The sequence below is a fragment of the Chinchilla lanigera genome, unplaced genomic scaffold (genome assembly GCF_000276665.1).
Source record: "Chinchilla lanigera isolate Chin_1 unplaced genomic scaffold, ChiLan1.0 scaffold00063, whole genome shotgun sequence".
Classification (NCBI taxonomy): Eukaryota; Metazoa; Chordata; class Mammalia; order Rodentia; family Chinchillidae; genus Chinchilla; species Chinchilla lanigera.
This window is the reverse complement of record NW_004955464.1, coordinates 12,409,425-12,428,818: the sequence shown is the minus strand read 5'-3', so window position 1 is coordinate 12,428,818 and position 19,394 is coordinate 12,409,425. Positions and strand designations below refer to the sequence as shown.

General features: G+C 35.5%; 1 protein-coding gene and 1 pseudogene across 6 annotated transcripts in view; both read left to right on the top strand.

Annotated features, from left to right (window-relative positions):
* Mast2 (microtubule associated serine/threonine kinase 2) overlaps nt 1–19,394 on the top strand; it is a gene marked incomplete at its 5' end in the record, with an annotated part of 194,810 nt that overhangs the window by 30,243 nt on the left and 145,173 nt on the right.
* The window catches only part of LOC102021323, a 7,374-nt pseudogene continuing 3,815 nt past the window's right edge, over nt 15,836–19,394 (top strand).

Sequence of the window (19,394 nt, the reverse complement as noted above, 5' to 3'; positions counted from 1 at the left end):
GGAACCGAACTCACGACCTTGCGCTTGCCAGGCAGGCGCTTTTGCCGCTGAGCTAAATCCCCAGCCCCTAGCCCTGTATTTTAAACTTAGCTTCTGCATTTATTGCTAGTAGATAGAAATATGATTGATTTTGTGATTGAGCTTGTATCCTGTGAATTTCCTGTACTCATTAGATTAGTAGCCTTTTTTACAGTTTGAGATTTTCTACATGGCCAATCATGTCATCAAATAGGAAAGTTTTGTTTCTTCAATCTATATGCCTTTTAAAAACCCTTTTCCTACCTTTGGCTCTGATTTAGTTAATTTTTAAACACCAAATATTTATTCCTGTAAGCATGACTTTATGAACACAATTGGGGATTAACAATGCTAGTTTCACTTACCTTATCATTGTAGTTTCAGATCTTCAGCTTCTCTTGGACTTCATAAAGTTAGCTTGGCTTGATCTTGAATATGACCCTATATTTTGCCCGTGCTGAAGTAAGGAAAATGTTTTTGTACTCTGAGAATCACCAATCCTACTTCTTTGGTGAATCTTCTTATTCTTTACTATCTCTTTAATATCTTCTTATTCTTTACTATCTCTTTACTATCTTCTTATTCTTTATTATCTCTTTTCAACTTTATTCACTTTTCTCAGTTACGGTATCCTTGCCTTCTGCTGTTTCCTTCTTATTTCACAGAGGAAATGCTGTGATTTGAAAGCTTACCACTAAAGTTACAAGTACTTTTTAACCTGTATTTGCTTTTTCTTCTCTTAGAATATTCCTCCTCCTACTTGTGGTTATGGTCTCAATCCCATTCTTTCCTTTTTTTTTCCTTCTTTCTTTGGAGACAGTCTCGCTGTATAATTTAGACTGGCCTTGAACTCACTATATAACCTAGGCTGACCTCAGACTCACAGCAACCCTCCTGTCTCAGCTTCTCAAGTGCTGGGATTAAAGGCATGTGCTAGCACACCTGGCCATTCCTCTCCGCCCCCCCCCCTTTTTAAGAACATTTTTTTTTTTAGGGAGAATCTTGTCTTTGAAGGGTAGGGAAGAGTTAATGGAAGCTGAAAGAGTTGTCTAGATACACTATTTTTATTTCCTCATCTCCTACGCATTTTGCATTTTGCAAGTCGCAGCTTCTGGGCTTTGGCTCCTACCATTCATCTACTCTGAAACAACTCTTACAAAAGGCGCCAGTGACTAACAAGCTAGTGAACTCAAGGGGCACTTTCTTTAGTGATGGGCTTCCAGGCAGCATTTGTTACTGTTGAGCACTTCCTGACCACTCTTTTTTGGCTTCTCTAATAGTATTCACAGTCTCGATTTTCCTCCCGTCTGTCTGGAACTCAAGTCTCTTGCAGTTTAATCAGTAATACAAATACTATTTTACTGTTAAATGAAGATTTCTTATTCTAGAAGAATGCAAGATTTGTATGAATTTTAGGAACAAAATACAAAACTTTAAAGAATTCAGGTTGTGGCAGGAAATTTTGGACAGGGTGCATACTACTCAGAGATACTGAAAAAGATTAAGAAGCATTAATATTTGTTATATATTTGTTATTTAAATACCTTTTCCCAACAGCCTAACAAGGTAGATGTTACCTTTCTGTTTCATCACCAAAGATTTAAGGTGGGGAAGGATAGGATGTGTACAGGAAACAATGCAGTGTCGGGGCTGGGGATTTAGCTCAGCGGCAAAGCGCCTGCCTGAAAAGTGCAAGGTCGCAAGGTTGTGAGTTCCATTCCTGGTACCGGAAGAAAAACAAAAAAACAAAACAAACAAACAAAAGAAACAATGCGTTGTTCTTTCTGATTAGAAGGCTAAGTTAACAATAAGGTAGTAGAGATGAAATCTATCCTTCCTATGTTATGGAGTGCCTTGAATGTCAAGGGGAGAAATATTTTACTTACTTTTTAGATAGTAAGGATTGGTTGCAGATTTTTAAGCTAAAAAAGGGGCCTGTTTTGGCCAGGGGCTAATAATCCTGTAACATGAATCTCAGTGACCAGATGGCACTTCTGGAAGCCTTTCTTCATCCTTCCCAACATAATGAATTGAGCCTTCTGCTATACTTTTATAGCACATTGTCACACCTCTGAGGTAGAACTTACAACATTGCATCATCATTACTTGTTTGTATTTGACTTTCTGAAATAGAATAGTTTATGAGTAATGCTGATCTTGGTAATCTTTCCCCATCCGTGTCTTAGGGGTTGGCATAATAGTGGATTCCTTAATTAGTAAATGAATAGTTTGAATTTTGAATCTCTGTTTTGAATAGCTTATAATATACCATTTTTCATTTTTGTATTCATTATATAGTTGAATCAATTAGAGATCACGTCTGCTTCCTCTCTGGTGATGTTTTAGTTAATAAAAATTATTTTGAAAGAAAGGGTATGTCTTTAGAAGCCCTGTTACTTTGCAGACGATAATATACTATTATAGTTTACCCCAGTGCAAATCAGCTGCCTGTTCAGGTCTTGTGTTTGTTTTCCCCATAGACATAATCCAGCCTTTGGTTGTTTAAAGCAGCAGATGGAGGAAGGAGTCCATGGAGATGTGGATTTATTAGCTCTCACAATGAAAGACCACACTGGCTGTGCTAAGGATTAGAACATTTCTGCTGAATAAAAGAGAGATGGGTCTTATTTTTTTGTGCTGCTTTCAGCAGTGTAGCCAGCCCTTGTGACTATAATCAGTTGCATGCAGACCAGAAAAACCTCTTGTAAATAGAGTTTCCTTCAAGCCCCAAGACTATTCTGTCCTACAGTTATTACATACTTACTCCTTTGAGAATATAACAGGCTAATTAAGAGTACTGTATACTTATGGCTATCAAATTAGGAAGTTTGGATTAATATTTCCTGGAACCTTTTTTTAGAGTGAATAATTTTTACAGCATGTCCTATAGTTGAAAAATAATGGTTGTGAATTATAAAATATTTAATCTTCTTCCTAAAAATACAATACTATCTTTGCTAGCAGTTTTTCTTGTATGGTGTTAGAAAAATCACCAATTTGATTCACATTTCTGTTGTTTACTGGGATTTTGACAAATATCATTAAGTTGAAAAATTTAAACATTGCCTATGAATGTTTAAGTGACAGAATCATATCATGAGTGCTAACCTTTCCCTCTTGAAACCTAAAAATATATACATTTTGAGCCATGAATTAAGGGACAAACATCTTTAAACTTAGCTGAAGTCCTACTTTGAAAATCACAGCCAGTGACCAAAGAAACAGTTTTGAGATGATTAAAGCTTGGGTGAAAGGAGGCTTTTTCATGCTGTGCTCTTTTAGAAGTCTGGTGGGACGGAGAATGTTTCCTCTGACAGCACTGTCAGCAGTGAATAGATGAATGAATTTGTCCATGCTCAGAACTCACAGCACATGTAATAGCCCCCTCCACGGACATAAAAGAGCAGCCAAACCGACCTCAGCAATGATTCAAGCTCCTGAAGAGATATTCGGGACTGTCCAAGAAGTGAAAACCGGCATGTACTGTATAGCGATAAAGAAACAAAAGAGCTTGTGATAATATGAAAAGAATCTGACATTTGCTTTGTCTATACAAAATTGAAAGGAATTTTGCCGACTTAATCAAAATAATAACTATTTTTATATCAGCTGAGCCTAAAAGCGGGCATCAGAATAGTATGTTTTTCTTTGTATTTCTGAAGAATTGTTATGTCTTTAAAAATGTATGTGGAGTGGTTTTGTGTTTGAGAAGAAAAACGTGACATGGATTTTATGAGATTAGTAGCTGTAGGTGGAGACTCTCTTGTTTTGTTTGCCCAACCTTTTTAATAAGCAGTGAAGTCAGGATATCAAAGATTGGTATTTTTCTTTTTCTGGGATCTTTGTTCTTTTCTTAGTACTTCAAATAATTTGAGGCAAAGGGGTGTTGTAGATATGGAAGAAAAACATATATGATCAATTTCCCCTATTTTGGCAGTGATTCATGAGAGATCCTTCTGTATCTCCTATGAAGAAAGACGTGGCTTTGATGGGAGGCAGTGATTAGGTACTGATGCTGACCTGATTTAGTGAGGCTGTGAGGCACAGTTTGTTGTGCTGAATAGACTGCATCTTTATCCAGCAGTAAGTAGGCACTAGTAGTTGACTGCCTGGGGAGTGGCTTTTTTTGTCTGGTATCTGTTATGGACGATTCCAGTATTCTGAGAAGGAGAGGGTTACAGGTGAGTAAAAGAAAACCTTCTTACTGATCTCCTTTTGCGTATTTTTGGAAAATGTACTAAACAGATTGTTGCAATTTTATTTAATTAATTTGAGAACTGAGGCAGGCCCTTATATTCTTCTTTATTGTATATTTTGTTGTATATAATTATAATAAGATCTTCCTCTTTTGATAGAAAAATGCTGCTTGAGATTCCTTACACTACATTAAGCAAGTAGATTATATCAGACCTATATAAAATGCAAAACTAGCTTTGAGTATGATGTGTTACTGCTGATAGATTATTTATAGTAAACATACTCTGTTCCTGACAACCATGCCTGTGCCTACCCCCTCATTAAATCTCTCTCTCTGTCTCTTTGTTTCTCTGTCTCTGTCTCTGTCCCTATCTCTCGGCATTTCTTTGGTTCTACATATAGTTTTAAGATCTTTTCTAAATTATCACCGCATTTATACAGTGCATTCCTCCATCCATCTACCCATCCACCTATCCTCCTTAGGTTTTAGGTGATTTGGCACATGAATAGATAAGTAAAGTCAGTGATGAGAAATAAACTGATAGACAACTGAGTTTTAATGAATACTCTAATCACTAAAAGAGCACATGTCAAATTTTTTTTTAATTTAATGATTAAATGTTTTCATGGTTTGTAACTTAGATGATCCCTTTTTATTTGTTGTAGAGAACAGCCAGGTTCTATGTAGTTTATCACTGAATGGTTTTGAGAATTGACATAATGAATGTTCCAGTATAAAGCCCTAAGCTTCTCAACAAACCTGTGATGGTCTAGTCATGAAATGTAGCTGCTTCTGTTTTTTCCCTCCTTGTTTATTTGACATTTGTAAAGTCCTGTTTTTTGTTGTTGTTTATTTTGTTTTGTTTTGTTTTGTTTGTTTGTTTTCCGGTACCGGGGAATTGAACTCACGACCTTGTGCTTGCCAGGCAAGCACTGTGCCGCTGAGCTAAATCCTCAGCCCCTGTTGTTTATTTTTGTTATTGTTGTTTTTGCCGAAGCATGATGGGTCTTGTTAATTACCATAAATTAACATTGTTTGGTTTCTTTAAAGTGTTCAGAAAGAAATATATACAAAAAAGAATGTATAAAATACAAAATATATACAAAAGAGAAATGTATACAAAAATATAGGATAAGTAAATTTAAACAACATTTGAATTGCAACAAATTATGGTGTTTGTAGTTAATATTGTGATCTGTATTTATTAATGGTATTGTAAACATTCAAAGCCTTTGGGAAATATACCCATTGAATTTTTTTTTCTTGAGACAGGGTCTCGCTATGCAGTTCAGGCTGGCCTTGAGCTCACTTTGTAGCCCAGGCTGGCCTCCAACTTGCAATGATCCTCCTGCCTCAGCCTCCTGAGTGCTGGAATTACTTACAGCTGTGAGCTATCACGCTCGGCTAACTCACTGAATCTTTAGCAGTTGTTCAGTGCAGCCTGAACTTTAAAAGTCAACAGTGAACTTCAATGCCTTATATGAATTTCTTCTGTTACTACAGTTGGTTTGATTTTTTTTTAGTGGGTTTTTTTTTTTTTTCTGGCCTTGAACTCCCTTATGTAATCCAGGTTGGTCTCTAATTCAGAGCAGTCCTCCTGCCTCAGCCTCCTGAGTGCTGGGACTACAGGCGTGTGCCAACATGCCTGGTGGGATATTTTGAGTTATATTTATAAAGTACTCAGAAGACCTTTCAAAAATACCTGTGTACAAATGTTTAAGTAGCTGCTAATTAAAAATAGCTGATTTTTAAAGCACATTTAATTGCATTGCTTGTTTATGTCTTATTTTTCTAGTTGCCAGGATTCAGAAATGGAATCTTATTTGTCGGATGGGGAATATCTTCAATTATTGTGTCTGTTTTGTGTTAAATCAGTTATTTTTCCTTGGTGACTGAGTCTGTCTCCAGCAGACTTAGCCTATTTACTAGCCTATTTACTGATGCCTTTCCTCTTGAATTTGTTACTTCTGTTGAAAGTACCAAAGTGACAAACTGCCAGATTATGTAGCAATGGAGGGTGATTTTCTGCTAGCTATGCTTTTCTTTTTTGAGATAAGTTCTTGCTAGGTAGCTCAGGCCACCCTCAAACATACTATGGAGCTGAGGTGGGCCTTGAACTTGAAATCCTCTTGCCTTATCCTATCAAGTGCTGGGATTTGCAGGCATGTGCCACCATACCTGACTACTTTTTTGTTTTAATTACTTTACATTTACTTTCCAGATGATTGTATTGGAACATTTTGAAGTAGAAGTAATGCTTCAAGAGTAGCACTAAGATTACTTGTTTTAAATAGGTAAATTATAAGATTTTAAAAGTAAGTTTTAAATTTATATGTACAAACTCACAAAAGCTAATGTGTACCCAGTGATAACAGATGACCTACTAGGTAACTTCATATTAGAAGCTGAAAATCCAAACAGATGTTTGGACCTCATTAATAGCTTTTCAGTGACATGACTTAGGTGTCCTTAAAGTTTTTTAGAAAATCACGCAGCCATGCAGTCTGCTGTGATCCCCTACTTTCTTTACCAGGTGTCTTGGGAGGTGACAGTATTGTGGGTTTATAAGTCTCACAAGGATAGGAACCCTACATATTTTGTTTACCATTCTATCCCTAATGGCTATGGCAAGGTCACATACATAGTTGTATTTGTTGAATACATTGCTAGAAACACTATCACTGTCAACCAAAAGGATATCTGTTTTTACTGTTTTTTTTTTTTTTATAAAGGTTCAACAGTTCTGGGTAAGGTAAAAATGAAAAATAAAAAGGATAAATATTGGGTTAAAAGAAATATTTGTAGATGATGTTGGGATAACTGTTTAACTAGAAAAGCCAAAGGAAATGGCTAAAGAGCTATTGGAATAGAAAAATTGTCAGGTTCAAGAATTAAAAACTGGCTGGACATGGTGGCACATGCCTGTAATCTCAGCACTCGGCAGGCTGAGGCAGGAAGATTGTTGCAAGTTTGAGAACAGCCTGCACTACATGACCCTGCCTCATATCAAGCAAAGAAAAACAACAACAAAAAAGAGTAAAAAACTAATAGTGTTTTAACATACTAGCAATAATAAACCAGAAGAAATAGGCATATCACCCATATTAATGAGCAATGGAATTTTCTCAGTACCAAAAACAAATTTACTAATGTACCTGCCCTGTACAAAGAAAACTAAAATATTTGGAGCACTATAGAATAAAAGATGTATCATGTGGAATGGTAGAAAGTATACTATAAAGATGCTACTTTATAAATTTGATGGTAATAATTTTTAAAAATAGAATGATTCTCAAGTTCTCATAGAATATCTAGGACAACTTTAAAGAATATTTTAAAAATTGAATCAAGGTGAAGGCAGCTTTTAGCAGATCAACTAATTTGCACCAAGGTAGAAGCAAAATAACTAGTATAATTCTGCTACAAAATAAATGTAGAAATAATAAGTAATAGGATAGAAATAGCCTGATTTATTTAATAATTTTTATGCTAAGGAAGACACATGAATAAAGGCATGTGAAATTAGTAAATATGATTAAATTATTAGGATAGTTATTTAACTATCTGGAGAAAAATTAGACTTTATTATTATAAATAAACCAAAAGATAGTAACAAAAAACATGCTCTTCCCAAGGAAACAAGTAAGTTTCCTTCTTTATTTTCTCAGAACAGAAGTCCAGAGGTTTCATAGTTGGGTCATCTTTTGCATTACATAAGTGTGGGCTTTGGTCTCAAACTGGCTTCCCAGATGTTGGGAAAAGAACAGTATGGTTTTAGCCTGCGTAGTCACACACTGCACATCCGTAGGTCTTGGTGATAAAATGACATCTGAGAGATTATGTATGAATGTATCCTATAGGAGTCTCCATCTGTGATAGGAATTGCCATTTTTTTGCATGAAAAGCAATTCAGATTTGGATCTTTGGTAAGAATTGGCTTTCGTCCTGCTTCTACTTTTGAAGCCTCTGCAGTGAAAGACATTTGTCATTAAAATTCCTTAAAAATTGAAGAAGGTGCTTTTTATATTTGTCCTTTTTTCTAATAAACTTCTGTGGAAATGGTTTTGTTTTTGACTTTGAAAGTTCAACTGCCTAGCCACTATAAACACATTTTTATTATCAGCTGTCTTTAACACTATCATTTCTACATTATTTGCCCATAAAGCAGATATAGTAATCAATCTTCAGTATATGAGAGCCCAATATACCAGGTTCTAAATTAGAATGTTTGTTGATGTTGATAACAGGTATTGGCCCCAGGGCAAAAATTAAACTATGACATGTTTCTTCCCCCTTTTCTGCTTTTGCTATTTGAAAATGAGAGTACTTACACTGCCATTATTCAGAGGTACTAATTATTTTGGAGGACATATGACAACGTAATTCAAATGGGAACTATTGATGATAAAGCGTTCTTTGAGATTTTATCTTGAAAATTATGACTAGTAGTAAGTTACTATTATCATTCAAATTATGATTCACTTTAGTTTTTAGTCCTTAAAAACAAATAATCAAGAACCAGGTTTCGGGCTGGGGATTTAGCTCAGTGGCAAAAGCGCTTGCCTGGCAAGCGCAAGGTCGTGAGTTCGGTTCCTGGTACCGGAGAAAAACCAAAAAAAAAAAAAAAAAGAACCAGGTTTCAAGCATCCCATTTTTTCTTGAAATTTATTTCATTCTTTAAAGAATGGTGATACATAGATAAAAATGTTACCCATCATTTGCTTCTGTTCTATATTTCCTTGTTCATCTATGGGGCACTTGATAAAAGTAAAGGAAAATTTCCATTTGTATTCATCAATCTTTAGTACTGTAAAATATTTTCATCAAGTTAGTAGACTGGATGGTTTTAAAAGTTGATTTGTCTTTTCTATTTCCCTTCTCCTTTTCTCCCTGCTACATATATTTCTGGTCTCTGCTACAGCCATACTCCTTCCTCCATCCCTCTGCTGGAATTGTACCTCTCCTGATTGTTGTTTTCCTCTTTTGTCAACCTCCTGTCATCCCCATACAGTTAAGACCTGAGTACCTAATTTTTAGATCTACTAACATCATGGATAACTCTTAACTTAGCCTCAGATCTTTGGACTTTTACTACCTGTATTTACTATATTTTAACAGCACATTCTTCCAGGCACCATGTATTTTGTACATGTACTATAATTGTTCCACTCAAAAATCTTAGTGATCAAAAATTGTGTTACCTTTATCACCTCTGAATTAAATTCCCCCCTTTCCCTGTGTAAGTCAGGACCTGTGAGTTTCCTATAGATGTTTTAGTTGGCCATCTTTGGACATTTAAAGAAAAATCAATCAGTGCAGCCTCGATCCATTCCCTCTTGTGTTATACTGAGCTGCTTTGCACTTTTGCTGTATTCCATCAGTTATAAAGGTCGCATCATTTACTTTTTAGTAACTATGAAAATGTGGTCTGTTACTTTTGATGATATGGTATACTTTAAATGGTGGTGCTTATTTTTGGTTTTCTTTTAAAATTTTCTTACTGGTACCTAAAATAATAGTATTTCTGGCAAGCAGTAGGTTTTTTGTTTTGTTTTGTTTTGCTTTTGGTTTTTGTACTTGATGAAGTGCATCATATTTCTTACTAGCCTGTGAAAGTATTTGAGTTTGTAATTTGTATGTATCAGTTGAAAGACTTCTACCTTTTTAGCCCTCTCTTTAGTTTTTCTGTCTTGAAAATCTCAGTCTTCTTTATTCTTTGCTTTTCTTTTAATCAGTTGATGTTCATTTGATGTGTTTCCTTTATCATTTAAGATTGTTGTAATTTTAATTTATTTGAGATGTATAGTGTTTTTGAATTTTCACTTGTATAACCACTTTTACGTTTGAGGGTAAATCCAACTAGGCCTAATATATAATTCAGTCTTTTAAAATGATCCTGTATATAATATAATATTTGTTTTTCATTTGGAGGTGTTTTTGGTAGTTTAGTTTGTCCATTTTGTCTGTTTTATTATTTAGTGAAAAAATCGTTTTAATTGCTTGTTTTGCTTTTTCATGCACTTGTTCAAGTTTAATTTTCTATGTGTTACACTGAACCACATTGGTGGTTGGGTGGTTAAGTAACTGCTGGGAGGATTTTTATTTACTTTCTTATCCTTATTTTCTTTTTCTTATCCTGTTTTACTTTCTTTTTAATCTTTGCTGAATCTATTCATATATTCTTTGTATTTGTAATCTTTTCGTGATCAACATTAGCAGTTTGTCTTTTTTTTTTGTTTTTTTTTCTCGTGTACCGGGAACCGAACTCACGACCTTGCGCTTTCCAGGCAGGCGCTTTGCCGCTGAGCGAAATCCCCAACCCTTTCTTTAGTTTTTCTAGAACTCAGCTGTTCCTTTACTTCAGCTTTTCCATGTTATTTTGCTTTTCATGAATCTCTTGCAAATGTCATACAATAGAATTTTTGGTTTTTAAAATCTATTTACATTTATTATGAATGATAATCTATTTGAATTTGTTTCTGCCATATTATTTCTTATATTCTAATCCTGCGTTTCTGTGCCTTACTGCCTCACACCTCCCTTTACCATTTAAAACTACCAGTAGCATCTCTTTGTTTTCTTAATTTTTTTTCAACTCTGATGGTCTCTTAGAACAACCTTAAAATTTTAACTGTTGCTGAACAAACACAGTTTACTTCTTGTCACTTTTTCCAGTCTTGTATATTATTTTTGCCCAATATTTTGATTCTTTCCTTAAAAAGAACTCTATAATAGAATTTTTTTTTTTTGTCTTTTTGACATAGGGTCTCGCTATGCAGTTCAGACTGGCCTTGAGCTCACTTTGTAGCCCAGGCTGGTCTCAGATTTGTAGTGATCCTCCTGCCTCAGCCTCCCGAGTGCTGGGATTACAGACATGTGCCACCACCCACTGCCTACAAATTTTTATTATTCATATTTAGTATGGGTATTGTTTATTGAAATTTTTGTATGTTCATCAATTTTCTTATTTCATATTCATTTTGTGCTCTAAAATTTCCTCCCAAGAATATATTTCTTTGTAGAATATATTATTTATACATTCCTTTAGCATGTTAGTAATAAATACTTACATATTTATTTAAGTATCTTTATTTTGCCTCTGAAGGGTAGTTTGGGTTTGCAATTTTATGGTAATAGCCAACTTTCTCATACTTTGCCATATATTCAGTTTTTTATTTCCATCATTGCTGTTAAGAATTACACTGCCAATATAATTGTCATTCCTTTGAAGTTTCTGGATCTTATTCTATGACTCTTAAGATGATGTTTTAGTATCACTATCACTTACCTGGTCTAAATTATTATTATAATTATTATTATTCTTTCCTTGGGTTGCATTATTTTTCCATTATATATGTTCATTTCTCTCATCAGTTTTAGAAATTTCTTAGCCATTACTCAGTAAATATAACTTCTTCATTTACATTTTCTTTCTGATATTCTAACTAGACATTTTGAACACAGTATATAACACATGAAAGAGCAAATACTATGTACTGATTTAAATAAAATGTCAAAACAGAAAGACTGATCTATGAAGTTAGAAAATATGACGGTTTTCCTGTGGAGTGGATATAGTGACCAGAAGAGGGAGCATGAGGAGGCTTCTAGGTAGCTATTAACATTCATTTGCTTTGGTCTGGCTATTGGTTATACTAGTATGTTCTGTTCATGAAAATTTTAATTATATGGCTTGTATGCCTTTCTATATTTAGGTTGTATCTCAATAAATATTTAAGGAATATTTTCTTCTTTAATATAGTGGGAAACTGAAGTATAGGAGAACATTAAGCAAAATTTATGGAGACTATTATTTTGTACTAGACTCCTGCTAGGCTCCAGCAGACCATACCAGACCAACACGGAGTCACTCATTGTAAGTGTCCTGTAACCCAGATAAACTTTGAAATGGATCAGTTTTATAAAAACCAGGATATTCTTAGCAGCTAGTCAGAAGGGGCTCAGTTTACCTGAGAAGCCATGATAAAAGAATCTGTCTGTTTTTGTAACTGAACAGTGTCTAAGTAGATCCCTAGTACACAGATGAGAAATCTTGACCCATTCCACCCATGGAACATGTTGCAGGTTTACTGACTTTTGTCACAGAAAAGTAATTTCCAGGACACATCGGTGGAGGCATACAGAGATTTATTAGGCAGTATTAAAAGTATACAAAGGAGCTGGGCATGGTGGCACTTGCCTGCAATCCCAGCACTCAGGAGGCTGAGGCAGGAGGATCATTGCGAGTTCGAGGCCAGCGTGGGCTACAAAGTGAGCACAAGGTCAACCTGAACTGCATAAGAGACCTTGTCTCAGACAAAAAAAAAAGGTCCCAGCACTTGGGAGGCTGAGGATCGTTGCAAGTTCGAGACCAACCTGGGCTACAAAGTGAGCTCAAGGCCAGCCTGAACTGCATAGCAAGACCCTGTCTTAAACAAACAAACAAACAAACAAACAAAAAACCCAAAACAAAAAAGTACACAAAGGTACAGAATGTAAGCTCTTCAGAGTGTGGGCCTTCCAGTCTTGAGCTGGATATTTTTACGGAGGTGGGGGATAGAAATCTGTAGAACTTGTAAATCTATGCAAAGTTTTTAGAGAATATTCAGTTTACAGATGAAAGGTGACAGCTCTGCAAAGATCCATTCATAGGTGATAACTGTCTCAGGTTGTAGCCTATCCATAAGGGAAAAGCCCATTTAAGATAAGAGGGAATAGCCAGGTCCTGGTGGTGCACGCCTGTCATTCCAGCACTCAGGAGGCTGAGGCAGGAGGATCACTGGGAGTTAGAGGCCAGCCTGGGCTACAAAGTGAGTTCAAGGCCAGCCTGGGCTGCATAGTAAAACCCTGTCACAAAAAGATACCCTCCCCCCCCGCAAAAAAAAAAAGATGAGAAGGAATAGCCGGTGCTCATTTATAGGTAAAAAGGAATGGTCTAGGATTATGTGACCTAAGGAATTTTTGACTGGGTTTGTGTCCTGAACCTGCAGTTTTTATTAAAATACAATTTTAACATTACAGATTTTCTTTGTCTTTTTTCGACCTTATTTTCACTCTACTGTCTCATTTTGACTGTAAGCAAAGTATCTTTAAAATGACCAGTCTTATTTTTGTTTCCCATTTTGTGCTTTCTTAGGCTCTCTTCTGCCAGAAAGCCAAACTCTTTTGCTCAGCTCAGTAGAACACCTATTCTAATTTATAGAAAGAGATGTTGCTTGACTCTAGAATTGCAAACAGAAGCCAATTTGATCTTTAAATCTATTTTAATTTTTACTTTTGACAATGATATTGTAGAGAAGTTTTTCCCCCACTTTGATACTAAATGTTGGTTGACACATTGTCTCCAAACTCCAATCCTATATCTACTTCCAGTAGAATAGGAGACTGAGTTATGTTTCTTGGAACCTGTTAATTTCCTTTTCTGAGAATAGTGTTGCTTCTGCAACAGAGGAATGACTGGGAAATATATGTACACTAGTTAAAATTCAATGGAAAGTGTGAGGAAGGTTCAAGGAAGGAGCTGCCTCAGGTAGAGATAGCATTAACCTGTAATTGTATCCTACTAGTGACTGTGGGTATAAAGGACAAACACTAGCCTTGTGACTTTATGACTTCTGGCTTGCATATTTACTTGTGGGGGTAGTGGTTATTGCCTTTGGACACTTAGCCTTTGTCTTTTCTTTGGAAATGTTTATGGGTTTAGTCATTGTGAATAATGAGTAAAAATATAGGCAGTGATGGATCTATGTAAATGGCATAAGGATGGATCTATGTAAATGGTACTACCTTTACATGTTTGCTTTATAAAAGGGAGTAAAAGGGAGTTACTTTTTATTTTTCTAGAATTTAGTATGTATGGCTTTCTTTATATTGTCAGAATATAGTTTGAGATCTTTTATTTTGTTCAGTATAAGCAGATAATACTTTTAGTTCTCTGGGAGGTACAGTATCTTTAGCAAGAAGTATCAAACTGCATCAATACTTGAAGGATATAAAATAGAAGTAAAATTTTAGACATTGTTAAAATGATGTATCCTTGACTGTTGGGGATATAATGTTGAGGATGTAGTTTTTAGAGCATAGCACTTTATCCATTAACATTATATCTTTGTTGCTGGGAGTCAAATTGGAAAAATTCAATTTATTACTCTTGAAAATGCAAAGTATCTAACCTTAAACTTTTAAATGTATTTTCTTATTCTAGCCTTGGAATAACTTGTGAGAAGATGTTTTTATCTCAGGTGTACAGATAAGAAAAATGAAGTTTAGAAAGGTTTGATGGCTACTAAGATTATATGAGGCAAGTAAGTAGCAGAACTATGTTTAAATATTTTTGACTCTCAGCTCTGAGTTCTTTATACCATGTGGAAATAGCTATTCTTACTCTTCCTTAAACTCATATGAGAATAATGTATCTACCACATATAAAGTACTTTCATATGTGTTATTTTATTTGACTTTTACAACCTTCTAAGCCATAGGGGTAGGTGAAATCCCAGGTCATCCAGTTATATATTATTAAGTTATGACATAAACTCAGTTTTCTGTTTTTCCCTTTGTGCTCATTCTCACATTTTTTAATATTATTGAATAATTAAATATTCTATTACTGTAACCTGTTCTCAGACTGATACCATGTAACTTAGTGGAAAAAGAAAACAGTTAAGAAGATTGAAATTCTTCAGTGTGTCACAGGGATGCTGTAGCTAGCTGCATGTATCCTGGTTTCAGAGACTCATGCTGAAATGTGAATGAGTAAAGCTGTAGCATCAAGATGGCCAGAGTAATAGGAGATTCACATTTTCTACATGGAAAAGACAGATTTTATATTCCCACAAATTTATTTGCTGTCAAAGCTGAGGAGATGTTTATAGTTGGTATAATGGTCCTTCAAAGGTCAATTAATAAATGATATTAAAGGAGATTTACTTTAAGCTGGGTAATGTGTTTCACTCCAGGAGCATTGTTTCTGACTCTTCCTGGATTAGTTACCAGCTATAACACTGTCAGTAAATAATACAAAGATAATGGTATGTTCTTTCCCCAGTAAAGTCTCTGGCTGACCTTGCTACAACTGATAGTTTCTTCATCAATGAAATTTCAGATTGGTGGATAGAATCCTATTCTAACCCTTACAATGTGATAAGAATAATAGCAAGTACCATTTATTGATTGAATCATTGACTTGTTCATCTGTTACTTATTTGGTCCTGTTAGATTTTCATCACTCTAACAAAATACCCAAGATAATCAACTTCTGTAAAGAGAAAAAGTTGACAGCTCACAGTTTTGAGAAGTTTCAGTCTATAATTGGACAGACCCATTGGTTTTAGGCCTACAAAGGTGTTTACATAGATAAGAGGAAAAATGAAATAATGCAGCTTCATGAAAAGGTGGTATATGCCTGTAATCTTAGCACTTGGGAGGCTGAGGCAGGAGGATCCCTGAGGGTTTGAGACCAGCCTGGTCTACCTAGTGAGTTCAAGCCCAGCTTGAGCTATATAGCAAGACCCTATCTTTAAAAAAAATTGCTGCTGATCTGTCAAATATAAAAAGAAATGGAGGGCTCAAAATGCAGTGGAGATTCTTTTCCTGGAGACCTTTGGTAACTTGGCAAGCATGGTTCAAATGGTAAGGTCTTGACTCTATTTTCAGTGTATTAAATGAACAGAAAGTGAGAAACTGGATACCCTCATTCAGGAAATGTGGCTCTGGGGGGAAACAGTTGATAAAGTAGTGATTGAAAAAGAATGTATAGCCAGGCATGGAGGCGCACGCCTGTAACCCCAGCACTCAGGAGGCTGAGGCAGGAGGATCGTTGCAAGTTCGAGACCAGCTTGGGCTACAAAGTGAGCTCAAGGCCAGCCTGAACTGCATAGCGAGACTGTCTCGAAAAGACAAGAAAAAAAAAAAAGGGAAAAAGGAAAAAGGATGTGTAGTAACTTAAGGGAATTTCTGTTTTCAAAATGGGATAGATATGAATGTGTTCAACATGCTAGTCAGAAGATTGTGAAGAATGCCAGGCATGGTGGCACACGCCTGTAATCCCAGCACTCTGGAGGCTGAGGCAGGAGGATCTTTGTGAGTTCGAAACGAGCCTGGGCTACAAAGTGAGCTTAAGGCCAGCCTGAACTGCATAGCGAGACCCTGTCTCACAAAGACAAAAAAAAGGAAGATTGTGAAGAATATGTGGAGACTAAAGGGGGTAACTTGTGGATCATAGAAGCCTGGGTCAGACTACGCCTGATGTTGTAATGTACTGTCAGATGTTACCAGTCTTGTTTCTAAGAGAAGGTCACTCACAAAATTTATGTTATTTGCCTAAATGGGACGTGCTTTTAATTTATTCAGGCTTCTGATTATATAGCTGTCCTTTCCACCCTGTTCTGAATATCCCCTGCCTGAGGAAATCATTGGTTCTTTTGACTACCTTTATCTGATGGAGGTCATTTCTTGCTCTGCTAGACCTTAGGCTTGTCTTGATGGTAACAAAGAGTATGGCATGGGATGTGATGATGTGGAACTCTGAGCATCAAATATAGACCTTTATGTAGGCATAAAATAAAGAAGGCAGAAGGGGTTGATTTCCACTAATGCATTTCTGTGTATGCATTTTACTGCCTATACAGGCCTTTGGAGAGGGGGATATGTGCATCTTACAGTAGTTTTGTTCATTATTGTTGCCCCACACTAAAATTTATCATGTTATCCATTTAAACTGTTAAAAAAAAACAAACCCAGAACTGTCGTGTAGATTCAAAGAACAAATATTTTCAGTTTTGTGTTATTCTAGAAGGCCGAAAAATGATATATTTCTCCAGCACATTTTATAAGTATCTTGTTAAATTTGTGCATTTGTAACAAAATAATACAAATTGGGTAATTGATAAAAAAGAGATATTTTCTCACAGGTTTGAAGACTGGGAAGACTAAAATCAAGTGTAGACATTTGGTGTCTGTGAGGACTTTTCTGCTGTGTCCCTGTGTGGCAGATGATAGGAGGGCAGAAAAGGCCAAACGCTGTGTGAGGCCTCTTTAATAAATCACTTAGTCTCATTCATAAGGGAGGATCCCTCATGCCCTAATTACCTGCTTAAAAAAAACAGGTGTTAATGTTATCACAGTACAGTTTAAGTTCCAACATGAATTTTGGAGGGGACACAAGCATTCGTTCATCCAGCAATGAGTATGAATATTAGTGAGTATAAATATGATAGCAAAACTGCACAAGAATAGTTTGAGAAGACAGAGGTCAGTCTTACTTATTCATGTAAGATAAAAATCCTAGACAAATGCTCTTACACCTATATTATTTCATTATTGAAAACTGTTAATAACACATCTTACACAGAGTCATTCAGGAAATAGAGGAACACCTTCTAGCCAGTTTTAGGAGACCAGCATAATCGTAATACCAAAATCTAACGAAGGCATTAAAACAGAAAAATAGAGACAATATTCATTATGAAAATAGGTACAAAAAATCATCAAGAGAATATTAGCAAACAGAATCCAGTAGTGTATTTGCTAAAGTTGGATTTAATTCAGAAATGCAAGATTAATTTAATATTAGAAAATCAATTACTATCATTCTACATATTGAAAGAAGATAACTAGAATGTGGAGCAGTTAAAACTTTCATGCATTGTTAATGAGAGTATAACAAGGTATAGTCACTTTAGGAAAAAACCTATTAGTTTCTTAGCACATTTCTGCCCTGTAACCACTTGGTTAAGGCACACTAGTTACCACATACATTCCACACTCTCAGGTATTTACCTAAAACAGATGAGACATAGCTAATGAAAAGATGTGTAAAATGGATGCACCTTGAGATAATAACATTAAGTGAAATAAATTGAGTTTAAATATCACATGGTTTCTCTTACATGACAATCCTAAAATATAAATAATTTGAAGAGCAAAATAAAAGATAGATAATAGGAAACAGGAGGTAGGTCTTTTGCAAGTGGGAATGGGACCAAGAGATGAAGGGGAAGGATAAAGTTCGTTAAAAAAGAAAAAAAAGTACGGGTATGTTAATAATTACAAGCTGTAAATAACCCAAATGTCTATCAATTGGAAAGAATAAACTGGTATATTTATATTCCCATTGTTATATGCAACAGTGTAGATGAATCTCAAAAGCATTGTGCTGAGTGACAAAAAGCCTATGTGAAAAAGTCTGTACTTATGTGTTTCCATTCATTTGGGATTCTGGAGCAGGCAAGAATAATTAGTACAGAGAAAAAAAAAAGAGAATAGTATTTGCTTGGAACAAGAGCTAGTGGTTTTTGCAAGGATGTACCAAGAAAGGGCATTATGGAACTTTCTGGTTTGATGGACTTGTTCTATATTTTGAGAGATGGCTATCTGAGTGTATACAGACATCAGACTTATCAACTGGCACACAGGATTTATTCAGTATGTGTTGTTAATTTACCAAAAAGGGGTGTGTTAGTCAGCCTTTTGTTGCTGTGATAAAGTACCTGAGATAAACAATTTAAAGGAGGAAAGATTTATTTTAGCTTGTGGTTTCACAGGCTTCAGTTCATGATTGGCTGGTCCATTGTTTTTGGGCCTGTGGTGAAGCAGAGTGTTGTGGTGAAGAAGGCATGGTAGAGCAAAGCTGCTTGCCTATGGCAGCAAGAATGCAGAGAGAGAAAGAGTGGAAGGGGTCAAGGGCAAGATACATCTTCCTAGGGCACTCTTCCATTGACCTGCTTTATCCAGCTACCATAATTCCTATCACCTACAGTTTCCATTACCTCCTTTTTTTTTTAAAATTTTTATTTTCCATTACCTCCTAATAGTCCATTCAACTATGAATCTATCATTGGACTATTATATTGATAAGATCAGAGCCTCATGATATAATCACTCCCCAAAAGCCATACCTCTGAACTTTGCTTCATTAGGGACCAACCCTTCAACACATTTGGAAGGGGGGGAACATTTGAGACCCAAACTATAATGAGGTGGGGGAAGAGAGAAATGCAAACAAATTTGGTTAATGATATACATGGTGAAGTCTGAAATATGCTTTAAGATGCATTAAAGAAACAAGTGAGTAGGTGGCTAAATATGAAAGAGAGAAAAATGTTAACAGTACAATTTGGGTTTAATCTTTAAATTTTTATGGTTTTTCTGTTTGAAAATTTCTTTTTTTTAATGTTTT